The following is a 12,390-nucleotide window of genomic DNA, read 5'->3' on the forward strand; positions in this document are numbered from 1 at the left end:
ATTTTATTAACATATGAAGACGATACAAACATTAAACAAATATTGAGTAAAACGGCATCACAACAAGAAGGAAAACATCTCAACGAGGCTGACACCCCACCCCTCGACAATCTATGCCACTCCAAACCTGAAAAGAGATAGAACTAGTCAGCAAGATGCCAACCAAAACAATGTACACCAATGGAAGCAAAACCTTCATTAAGGACACACCTAAGGGTTGTCCCAGTGGTTTGGCTGAATGCCAAACTTTGGGAGTACTACTGCAAGGTTGTTTCTCCATCATAAATAAATATAAAAATAAATAAAAAATAACCTTCATTAAGGATAGGCCCAATATAGGATAAAAATAGCCAACACAATTCATCAAAAACCTAAGTTCCAACCCGGATTTACATCAAGACCAATAATCCACCAGAATACAATATTTGTAAAGAACTATAGAGCAGCAGAGATAGTGAAGGACTTCACAGCATCTATAGCACTTGAGAAAACTGCAGCAGACTTTTGACTAGAATTCCTATTTCACGTCAGTTTAGGATTATTTTCGGTGTTTTCCAATAAATAGGGACATTGTTGGATTTCTATGGTTTGCCCCAAAAGGATAGGCTCTTTTGAGTATTATTGTGGAGTTCTTCGTTCCTTTTGTCATTGGGTTTTGATATTAGAATTTTGAGCTGTCTCTTTAGGTACCACCAAAGGTTTATGCTCCCTTTTAGGTTCCACCAGAAATACCTTTTTTTTTTATCCACGAGATTGTCCTTGAATATTGTTTGGTGTTTTTTTAGAGTTACGGATATAGTCGGCTCTTTATAATCTCTTCTCGCTTATAGTGAATCCTCTCTCGCTCTTCACCTATGGAGTATGTTATTGCTTTGTACTTAATCAAAACCACGTAAATATTTATGTCCTTGTTTTTTATCACTTGTTTGTTTGTTTATTCTCTACTTCGTGGTTGTCATAGTAAACCGGTATCAGAGTTTACAGTTTTATCCAATGCTTTTGTTTATTTCGCCACGACTTGTTTCTGGTGATCGTTTTTTTATTGCAATAATGATAGCTCTATACGAAGTTGAGAAGTTTGATGGGCAAGAAGCAGCGCTAGTCGATGACTTGTGGAGGTGCGTTTTTGCTAGTTCAACAAGGATTATACAAGGCTTTGTTTGGGAAGAAAAAGAGTATTTTTTTTGCGGGAGGTTAAGGATAAGACTGCGTCTACAGGTATATTATTGAAGCTCGTTTTGCAAGATGATATATAGCCCGATATGGTGTTGGATTCGATGGAATTCATATCAAGGAGATTTGTTGGAAAGTTGACTAGAATCCTATTCTATGTTGGTTTAGGCTTATTTCACTAGAATTTCTATTCTAGGTCGGTTTAGACTTAATTCTGGTCCTTTCCAATAAATAGAGACCTAGTGGGGTTCAAGTGGCTCATCCCTTTTAGATCCATAAAGGGGAGGCTCATTTGGGTATTATTGTCGAGTTCTTCGTTCATTTTGTTATTGGGGTTTGATATTACGATTTTGAGTTGTCTCTTTGGGTTCAACCAAGAGTTTGTGCTTCCTTTTGGGTTCTACTAGAGATTTGTTCCTAAATGTTGTTTAGTGCTTCTTTGAAAGTTACAGGTATAGCCGGCTCTTTGTAATCTCTTATCGTTCATCTTCTCTCGCTCTTCGTCCATGGGGTACGTTCTTGTTTTGGCTTGAGTGGCCGGAACCACATAAATATTTGTATCTTTGTTTTTGATCGCTTGTTAGATTGTTTATTCTCTATTCCGTGGTTGTCATAACAAGTTGGGCGGTTGAGAGTCTATTTTGTGGTTGTGATTTGTGTGACTTGTGCATTGGGTATTGCATGCAAATTGTGGGAGTGAGAGAGAGTGAAAGAATATAAAAAGAGGAGAGATCGGGACCCTTGAGGGGGTCTCCCGCGCCACCATTGATGTATGTGTGAGGTGTAAGTGGGTGTGAGTGATGAGTAAATTTGTATGTAATTTTGTAAGAGTTCCTTGTATATGAAGTTTGTGAATTTATATGTGTGAATTCTCTCTATCCCACCAACAATATAATATCCAGATCGACCATAGAAGACAGATTGCGAACTCTAGGCGTGCATACTAACATGCACATACGACCCTTCTACCCCCACAAAGTTAATTAATAGCATCTAAAAAATTTCGAACATGAGACTAAAGAAAAGGAACAAGCCTTTAAATTCCATGCCTTGACTATCTGCCTAACCATCGAGATTTTGTGAAAGCTATTACTTGTAGAGAGCAAATTCATTTGGGCAAATTAATGGAGAAAAAATTAAATGCTATATATCATAGTTCATGATTACGAGAATACAAGCGGTACTAGGAGATTACAAAGTATTGAAATTACATCAAAAATTGGAAATCAGTCTACAACCACTATAAGCCCAACCAATTAATATATAGCCCCATTAAAAAGAGAAATAATCTAACAAATGCCAAGGGAATAACACCTACGGTCCTACACGCAAATAGGGAGACCAAAACTTTAAAATGGTGACAAACACTGCGAAATCAAGATAGTATTTTGACCAATCAACAAACCAAACCTTACGGTTAAAAAAGAAAACAGCCTCACCCAAAACGGATCGATGGCTTGGTCCAACAATCAATCTACCCATGAAATGGAAATGCCACAATTCAAAACTACAACTTACTCAACATGATTTGAATTCCCTTTTGTGGGGCAGTTGTGAGAAACTGAGTAGGACTGTGAACATAATTCGGAGATAAAGTGACCTTATAAAGCTGCAGAATCATTGAGAGCAATATCTTGGCCTCGTTGGTTGCAAAGTTTAAGCCCACACAAATTCGAGGACCGAAACCAAATGGAACAAATCCTGTAACATTGTTATTAGTTGCTTTAGCCACACCGTCTGGGAATCGCTCTGGCTTAAAGAGGTGCACATCTTGTCCCCATATCTCCGGGTCATGGTGGAGTGCTAGAAGGGGAATGAATAACTCTGTATTGGCTGGAATAACCAATTTTCCCAATCTGACTTCTCTTTCAACTCTTCGCAGCAAATTGATCACTGGTGTATATAGCCTTAGAGTTTCATTTAGGATCATGCTGATCTATAAGGTAAAAAAAGAAAGAGGACAAAGAGAAACGTTATGTCCAAAGTTCAACATTTGTGCAACATAAAATTGCTTCATGTTTTTTTTCAAATTCTACCAGAATTTTGTGTCTCTATCGATTGGTTCGAGCTATTTGGATTGTAAGTCTATTTTGACCGAACTCGGTATTCTTTGCTTTGTTCTGTATAGTGGCTTATTTAGGATTTTGTCAATCTCTAATGAGAGTTAGAGATCGACAGTCGCGGGTACGTTCGAAGGGTGTCTTGAGAGTTACAGAACATTGCTAGCTCATTGATTCCGCACCCTTATACTGATGTTCTTCTTTTGTTTTTATGCATTAGTTTTATCCGTTTAAAACATTATCCCCGCATTAATTTTAATGCAATCAATCATTTAATATTCATGAGTGATTCATTCCTAGTACAACTTATCAACACAGAAACCAGTTGAGAAAGTATATGCATGGATGATGTTGAAAAAACCCTTCTGTAGTAACTTTCTTTGTCTGTAAAGTTATTACAAATAAAAATAAATGATTAATCCCAAGGTATTGGTCTAGCGGTCATGGTCTGGACTTAATGGTTTACTCCTTCTTAAGATTTTATAAATTCGAAAACTCTTGGGTGTTAGGGGCCTATCCACACAAACCTTAGATTGGTCTGGCTTTAAATCGGCCACGTGCTAATGAATGGTGGTGATAGTCCCCACAAATTAATCGAGGCATGGAAGCTGGCTTGGACACCCTTAGATATGGGAAAAAAAGGATGGTTTAAAGGAGATCAGCTAAATAATGCTTACAGTCTTTAGTCTTGCAATACCCTCTGGATTTGGGTTCTCTTGACCTAACAGTTCAATCACCTCCTTTCTTGCCCTCTCTTGCCAATCTGTGTGGATTGCTAGAAGGAAAATGCTCCAAGCTAATACCCCATTTGTTGTTTCTTGTCCAGCAAGATAGAATGTCTTGCACTCATCTACCATATCATCTACTGAAATTCTATTCTTTTCATCTGGATCATGATTGGCCTTTATAAGTGATCCAAGAAAATCACTCCCATAGTTATTTTCTTCTCCTCTCATCATCTTCTCTTCTCGTTTGTCGATCATCCCTATAATGGATTGTCGAATTGCTTGTTCTATTTTTTCAGACTCAAGATCATTGCGCAATTTCAAAAACTTCCTGCAAACAATAGTCGATAAATTGACATATATACGCAAGTTTGCCCAATAGCTTCTAAGTTAGTTTAAAAATCTTCTCAGAATATGGAGAGAACAAGGGGAGCCTACCCAATGCCAGGCAAGCGAATATTAAAACCATTCCTTGCTGAAATCATTACCAATTTCATCAACATGTCAAAGATGTTCTCGCCTTCCAAATAACTACTTTCAAAAGCTGTTCGGGGAATAACTTCAGCTGTCAAGAGCCTAGAGTACTCTGTGTACATCGATCTCCTTTCCTTCATTTTGCCTCCATCTTTCTAGCATTGTTTCCACACTCACTATCATTGCTGGAATCATCCCCTACATATACAGAAGGCCTTCTTTGAAACTTACGTAACATGCAACAAGTAGCTCAAAATTACGATTGATTCTGTTGCAAGAGCAATTTAATTAAAAATTAATAATTGGAAACATGGTTTTAGAATAGATACTTGGTTTGTTTAAAACCATTTAGGAGTGAATGAAATGTTGACTCCATTGATCTCATTTATTTTATTGGTTGAAGAAGTCTATTAGTATTAAAGATTATATTTTTATGGACTTTATTTTGTTTTAACGGATTAATAGTTTGTCTAGTGTTGTGTCTCTTCGTTGACACTTGTTCGATCGGATGAATAATTGTGTCTCTTCCATTTGTGGCTATTCGGAATTAATAGTCGCGAACACTTGTTTCATACATGAGACTAGAGAGTGCATAGGTTTCTGGATTGTATTTTCCATTTTCATGTGTGAGTCTTGAGTCTTCATATATGAGAGTTCAAAACTCAAGCTGGTTCCCCAGGCCCATCGATTGTATCCTTGGAGATGAACGTTCAATGATCCGTAGCATCGTAGCGGAGACATCTTTGTCTTAAGGACATAGCATCAAAGACTAACCTTGATCATTTTTAATGTGGTTTTCCAGCTAGGTTCTATCAATTTATGATTTTGCCATTCATGTTTCCATCATTTTATTTAGTATCACAATCGCAAAAAAAGTTTACATAATTTCTGACAAAATATAATCGAGGTATTTTATGCCTGTAATTTTTTTCCCTAATAAATTTAGAATATTAAGGTGACAACTCGGTATGATTCTAGATAGAGCTAGCCCATATATACTCCACAAGATGAAGAAGTACCACACTAAATACTATTGTGGAATTTTCATTAATTGGTACGAGGCAATGCTGAAAAAATAGAAAGTGCTTACCTTCAAGCTCTCTGCATAGAAAGCATGGTTGGCTATTTTGCGTAGCTTCACCCATTTTTCGCCTTTTGCTACTGTGATCCCATCTCCCCATAACTTCTTCGAGAAAACATCGAGCTTTCCTTTGCTATATGTTTCATCTTTACTGTTCAGTACCTCTTTAATCAACTCAGGTTCAGTGACAACCAATTGGGCTTGAGGACCAGGCCAAATTAGATAATGTTTGCCTGTTCCAATAGGTTAATTTACAAAGGAAAAAAAAAGCTCAATTTAGCTATCCAGATTATTAAGAAGCGCAATAGAGAAGGACATGAATATTTAGAGAAAAATCGTGTAAGCTAGTTAGAACACCCTGAACAAAAAAAAAAATCACAGATGCCTATATGAAAGGTAAAACAAATAATTTGATACCATATAGTTGCTTCCAAGAATGAATATGAGGCAAAATCCTTGGGAAAACATCATGAGATGAGAAGTCCATTGCACTGCTGATGGATTCTTCTCTCATTTGGATGATCTCCTTTGTATTCCCATAGAGGAATCTGTAAGCATGGCCTTTGATTTTCTGCGACCTCATCATGTGTTGGATTCGAATTGGGGTCCACCATACCTTGTGCAAGAACCCTATAAGAGCTAGTAATAGAAAGATGCAGATACTAGTTGAAAGGAAGGTTATAATCATAGCTCTCCTGCCCTGCACAGGCAAACAAAGCCTTATGTTTAATAAACTTTTAAGTGAATACATTTATCGACATGTGTATCGGTATATAGCTACTCTTTTGATTATGATATCAATGACCCAAAACCTCAAGCACCACAAAATAGATATAAAAAAAAATTAACGATAATATGGGATTTACTTACAAAATCAAAATTCAAGTTGTCTCTCAAAATAAGAAATAAAAATAATGTCTCATTATTTATCTCTTTCAATACGTAATCTCGTCCAATCCTTAACTTCGGACCCAACATGAAAAATAAATCATTCATAAAATATACAATACGAAAAGTTTAGAGTGCACAAAAATAAATGATACCAGCCAACTATAGTTATGAAATCAAATAAAATTTTCCACAAATCAAGGTCTTTATTTCCGGCCCTTCTTAGTACATGACCAGTATGTACCCGTCTCTCCCGTCTCGCTGAACCCGCTCTGTGGCTTATTTTGGCTACTGACCCACTATTGACAACTTTTTTTAGGTTCGTGTACTAATTAACATGCAGTTCAATGACACCCACCCACCATGCACATATCAACTTATATAGCACACACCACAATTCTAACAAGATGTCAACGAATCCAACCAGAAGCTTCAAAAGAAATGGAAAAAAAAAAAAGGAAGCAAAGAAAGTACGCGGGTATTAGGAGTGCTCAATCCAATTCTAAGCGCCTAATTCCGGAATCAAACAAGACCTTAATTAGGGAATGTTCTGTACCACTCAATCGAGTTACCTCAATTTGTAAAGAAAACTGGTAAATACGTACGTAGATTGCTTAAGCTGATTATTCTGGGGTCTATTTGTTCTCTTCATCAAAGTTATTTTTGGTGAAAATGGAAATGGTGTTTATATAGGCTTTGCTCCTCCCAACAAAGAGAGAACCTTTTTCGAAAAAGGTTTTGACCCAGCCATTCTACACTCACACGTCTCTTTAATTAATTTCTTTTTCTTTTTCCATTTTTCCATCACCTAGTTCAACATTCTTCCATTTTTTTTTTTTTTAACCTTGTGCCCTAACAAAAACATAAGTGCATCGATCTAGATGAACATATATACATGATATATATATGTGTGTGTGTGTTACCCCGATTTTAAGTGGGGCCCACTTGTGGGCAGCTGGTATTGGTCTCCAAAATTAATCGGGTTGTGTGTGTTTAGCCCGAACATCATGGATTGAGCAAAAAGGTTCACGAGACCAACTAATTCAACCACTCTCCAACATTAGTATTGGTCTTAAAGTCATTTTTCTATAAATTTAAGCCCTCAAAATTGGTAAAATTTCTTTAGATAATTCAGTAAATTAGACAGTTGCGAATACTCCTACTATCTTGTGCGTGTATATAAGTATATTTGACCCTACTAGTCACTTGAAAATTGATGTCTATATGCATTGTTCCTCACAAATAAAGTATAATAAAAATATCCACATTCTCTATGATAAAATTGGAATTTATCTAGAAGATACATACTTGGAGCATCCACAGTGGAATAAGCAAAATAAAAAATTGTTAAAGTTAGCAATGTTGGATCAAAAAAGTGCTCACATTGAAATAACCAAACCTAGCAACCTCTTAACAACTCATCAAATTTTGGCTCTTAAATAATCAAAGCTAGCAATATTTTGTTAATAATCAAATTTTATCTCTCAATCAAATACACCAACATTACACAAAAATCTACTCTCTTCCATTCTCTCTCTCTCTCTCTCTCTCTCTCTCTCTCTCTCTCTCAACAATGTTTTCAAAAAATAATTTTAAAAAACTGTAATTTTCATATTTTTTTCAAAAACTTTTTTTTTTTTACAAAAAACAATTTTTTCAAAAACTTTAAATAACTATAAGTAAATAAAGTGTGTTTTTCAAAAATCTGTTTTTGAAATTTCAAAACTCTTTTATAGAAAATTGTATTTTACACAAAATCTGTTTATAAAAAACTATATTTATAGTTTTTAAATTTTCAAAACTATTTGTGTAAATATAATTCTTTCAAAATTTCTCAAAATTTTATTTACAGTTTTTAAGTGAACAAAGTGTGTTTTTTGAAAAACTGTTTTTTGTTTCGAAAAACTTTTTTTTAACTGTTTCTAACATAAACTGTTTTTTTTTCCTTCAAAAATCACTTTTTCATAAAATATGCGTGAAATGAAGGGAAAAAGTTTGAAGGGCCCATCGGTTTTGATTATGGGCAAAAAATAACCAATGTGGGATTTGACATTGCTAACTTTAGCAACCTCTAAATGGATAATCAAAATCTGATGTGGCATGTTTTGATTGTTCACATTTGCGTATTCCACTGCGGATACTCTTAGTAGTGGGGAGCAAGCAACCATATTTTTCATTTGAAATGACATTATTCTCTCTCTTGGGCAGGGCCGGTTAGTGTGGGCAGCGTGCCCGGAAAAAGGGGCAGATCGATGAGCGCGCTTTTTTGGCAGACGAGCGCTCAATTCAGAGTCGCCACTTGGGTTTGAAGGTCCGACACCCAAGGAACCGAACTTGAAACGCTCTCTACGCTGTTTGATTTTTGAAAAAGATGAAGGCGCCAGTCCGTCATAACCATATCTGGGTTCGGGAGCCAGGTTACGAGAGGAAAAGGGTTTTAAGGCACCCCTCTCGCCCAATCCGGAGATCGGTCTCTATTTGATTAATCAATTCTTTAGCCAATTAGGAGCGGAGGAACAGTTTTAATGGGGATTAAAGCTGTAACATGTTTGCAGAATGTGATAAATAACATGCATGGATGAAATATTGAAAAATAAATGAGATAAAATCCAAAACTGCGATCGGATATCAAAACAGTGTGCCTTTGTATGAATTTGACACAGACAATAGACAACTTGCATGCATGGATCTATGTGCGTGCAACCCAATCATCGCGCGACAAACCCATACAATCACGCGCGAGTTGATATCCTTCCAACAGGTTGTATTTTATCCCATTTTGGGCTCTGGAAGGACCACTGCACACCCAGAACAAACCAAGCAGTTTATAGGCAGTTAATATACACAGTTCTAAGCACTTTAAAGGCTGAAAAGCCCTACAATTTAACAAAACACCACATAAACAGTGCGGGGACAAAATAATGGCCTAAAGCCAAGTTACCCATGCAAGGCCAGCCACTGGTCAGAAAAACTCTGACGCGCGAGGGTTGAGCTCCGGCGCGCGATGGAGTTAGTTTGGCGCGTGAGGGTTGGCCCTGGCGCGAGGGGGACTGAACCAAACCAGTGCTTGGTTCACATATTTCTGGGTTCTGGGACAGATCCAGAATGATCCCAGGGGTACTCCATAACAGCAGAAACTCATATTGAACTAAGTTAACAAATCTAACAAAGGAAAACAGTAAACTCGTTATTTACATACTCACAGCGATCTATACAAAGTAAAGCATAAAACAGTAGGACACCAATCCCCACCCGGTCCTGCGTACGCAACCATAGAGTGTCGCACGAGAGTGGGACCATCGCGCGCTTGTTCCTATTATGACAGTTTTGAAACCTTGTCAGCTTTAGGATCAAGACTGGTATTGATTACCAACTTTGGCCCTGCCAACCCCCCTCAGGGATCAGAACAGAAAACAGTAGGTATGCTATACCTAAATTGAGTTTGAAACATGTTTGAGTTTTGATGTTTGAAGGCTTGATTGAGGTGTGAAAATGTGAAGATGGAAGAACAAGCTTTGTTCTTGGATAAGGTGTGAGAATGGTGTGCGTAACCTTTCTTCAAATTTTTTGAACACTTTCAATGGAAGAATGAGAGGGGTATTTATAGGGAGAGATAGTGGTAAATCTATTTGGTGCAAGGAGAGGAGCTCAGCCAGTCCACGAGGTTGGCTGAGGTTTGCTTGGTGGCTAAGCTTCCCAGCTGATAAAGGTGATAGGGACAGCTTGGACCATCGCGCGCGGGAGTCAGTCTGGCACGCGATGGTTGCGCCCTGGCGCGCGATGGTCAACGGTCAAGCTTTGACTGTTGACCACCACCTGGCAGTTTGACCGGTGCGCATGAGGAGGTAGTCCGGCGCACGATGGTGCGCCCCGGTGCGCGATGGTTGTGCCCTGGCGCACGTGTTCCACCTACTCACGCATTGGTCAACGGTCAAGCTTTGACCATTGACCAACACCTGCCAAGTTGATCTACACGCGCAGGCTTCAAATCAGCGCGCGTCAGTAGGGTTTTTGGCTTATGAAGTGGCTTAGGTTAGGTTAGATTCAAGAGTTTTGCAAACACTCAAAACTCAAACACTCGACATGCCTGGGGTGTTCTTGATCAAAATTTATCATCGGGGAATCAAAAACCAAAAGTAAACTAATCTGGAAGTCCAAATTGAGGTGTCTACAGCTAGTTTGACCATAACCCACCACACACAGCCCCGTTCGGCTAAATAAGCCAGCTGGCTTATTTTTTTATCTTTATTCAATTTTTTTTCGTATTTGTTAGTTTTTCGTCAATTTTTTTGGGATTATTATGATAAGCACCCAATAATACAATTAAGGGTGCGCTAGTTGTCTAGTTTTAGTTATTTCTTTCGTTAATTTAGTGATTTTTAATTGTTTTTGCTCGTAAGGTATTCTAGTTTCGTTTTGTAGGAAATCGTTCAAAGCAAGGGGTGTAGCGACCCGGATAATTATTTCATGGAAAATACGGCAATATTACTTGTGGCATTGGGGGTAATGTGTAATTAGTTTGGGGTTGGGGCCAATGTGTAAGAGAGAGAAAATATGTATATATGTATGGGGGTGGGGTGGAAATCAAAACAAAAACAAAAAAAAATCAAAACATCTCTCCCCCTCTCTCTCACGTCTCCCTCTCTCTCTTTACCCCTCTTCTCCAAACTTCATCTCCCACAATTCCTCCACAAAACCTACATCAAAAACCTTCAATCCTTGCTCCTCCAAGCTTTAATTTCGTGGGTCTAGCTCGGTGGGAGTTGGTTCGCCTCGGTTTCGGAGTATTTCAAGATCTAGGGCTCGATTGGCTCGGGGGAAGTTCATACGACCTTGAGGTAGGGATTTCTTACGCTTGTTTTGTGTTTATATGTTGATTATGTTGACAAATCGTGCTTAAACTCGTTGTTTGAAGCTATCCCTGTCATTTCCGAAAATCTGCAGAACAGGGTCTTCGGTTTTTTGGGTTTTGCGCCTTCTTAAGCTCAGAATTGAATTTTGGTTCCTTCATATGAAATAGAGTAGACTTAAAGCCCGTTCTAATGCCGCTAGAATCACTCAAAACCGTTGAGAATTGAATTAATGGTGGATTTTAGAAATCAGGTCACAAATCTGTCACGTTTTTACTCGACAGATTCGTGTTGCTTCAGTAAATGCTTGTTTAGCCAGATTTTGAGTGCGAATCTGACTAGGGTTCCTTTGTATCTTTTGTACTTCGTTCAATTGCGCAACTATCGGGACTGGAATCACTCAAAAGTATTAAGAATTTGATTTATAGTGATTTTTAGAAGATTGTCCTGCAAATTTGAAAATCTGGGCAGCTTATAGAGCTGCGTTCTTTTCATCGCTGGTCATGGTTAAACGACGCTATTGGTTATGGATCCTTATGGGTTTTAAAGATTGGTAAGTTGGTGATATTTTGGCGTTGGAATCATTGAAAGATATTGAGTATGCAATTTTTTATGATGTTGTATAATCGTTTTGACTCGATAATGGGTGTGAGATTGATTATGGATGGATTGTGCATAATGAAGGATGTTTATGGAACTATGATTCGAGTGTTATGGCTACGTGTGATATCGAATTTTGTATGCATCATGGTGTGGCATGTCATAGCATATGAACAATAGATGGAGTCGTATCCAACTTCGGATGTCGACGAATGTTACGGGGCCTAACACTGCCCGGAATGTGGAGTCGCATCCATTTCGTGGGATGTCGATGAGGGTTACGGGGCCCAACACCGCCCGGAATTCACGTCAATATGGACGGAGCCCGGTTCACCTTCTTGGTGGGACCTTGGCGAGGGTTACGGGACCCAACACCGCCCGGAATTCACGTCAATATGGACGGAGCCCGGTTCACCTTCTTGGTGGGACCTTGGCGAGGGTTACGGGACCCAACACCGCCCGGAATTCACGTCAATATGGACGGAGCCCGGTTCACCTTCTTGGTGGGACCTAGGCGAGGGTTACGGGGCCCAACATTG

General features: G+C 38.4%; 1 pseudogene; it reads right to left on the reverse strand.

The window, feature by feature from the left end:
* Window positions 1-2,599: 2,599 nt before the first annotated feature.
* LOC131309402 (cytochrome P450 CYP749A22-like) lies at window positions 2,600-6,264 on the reverse strand (annotated as a pseudogene).
* Window positions 6,265-12,390: the final 6,126 nt, after the last annotated feature.

This window comes from Rhododendron vialii, chromosome 12a (genome assembly GCF_030253575.1).
Source record: "Rhododendron vialii isolate Sample 1 chromosome 12a, ASM3025357v1".
In the NCBI taxonomy this organism is placed as follows: domain Eukaryota; kingdom Viridiplantae; phylum Streptophyta; class Magnoliopsida; order Ericales; family Ericaceae; genus Rhododendron; species Rhododendron vialii.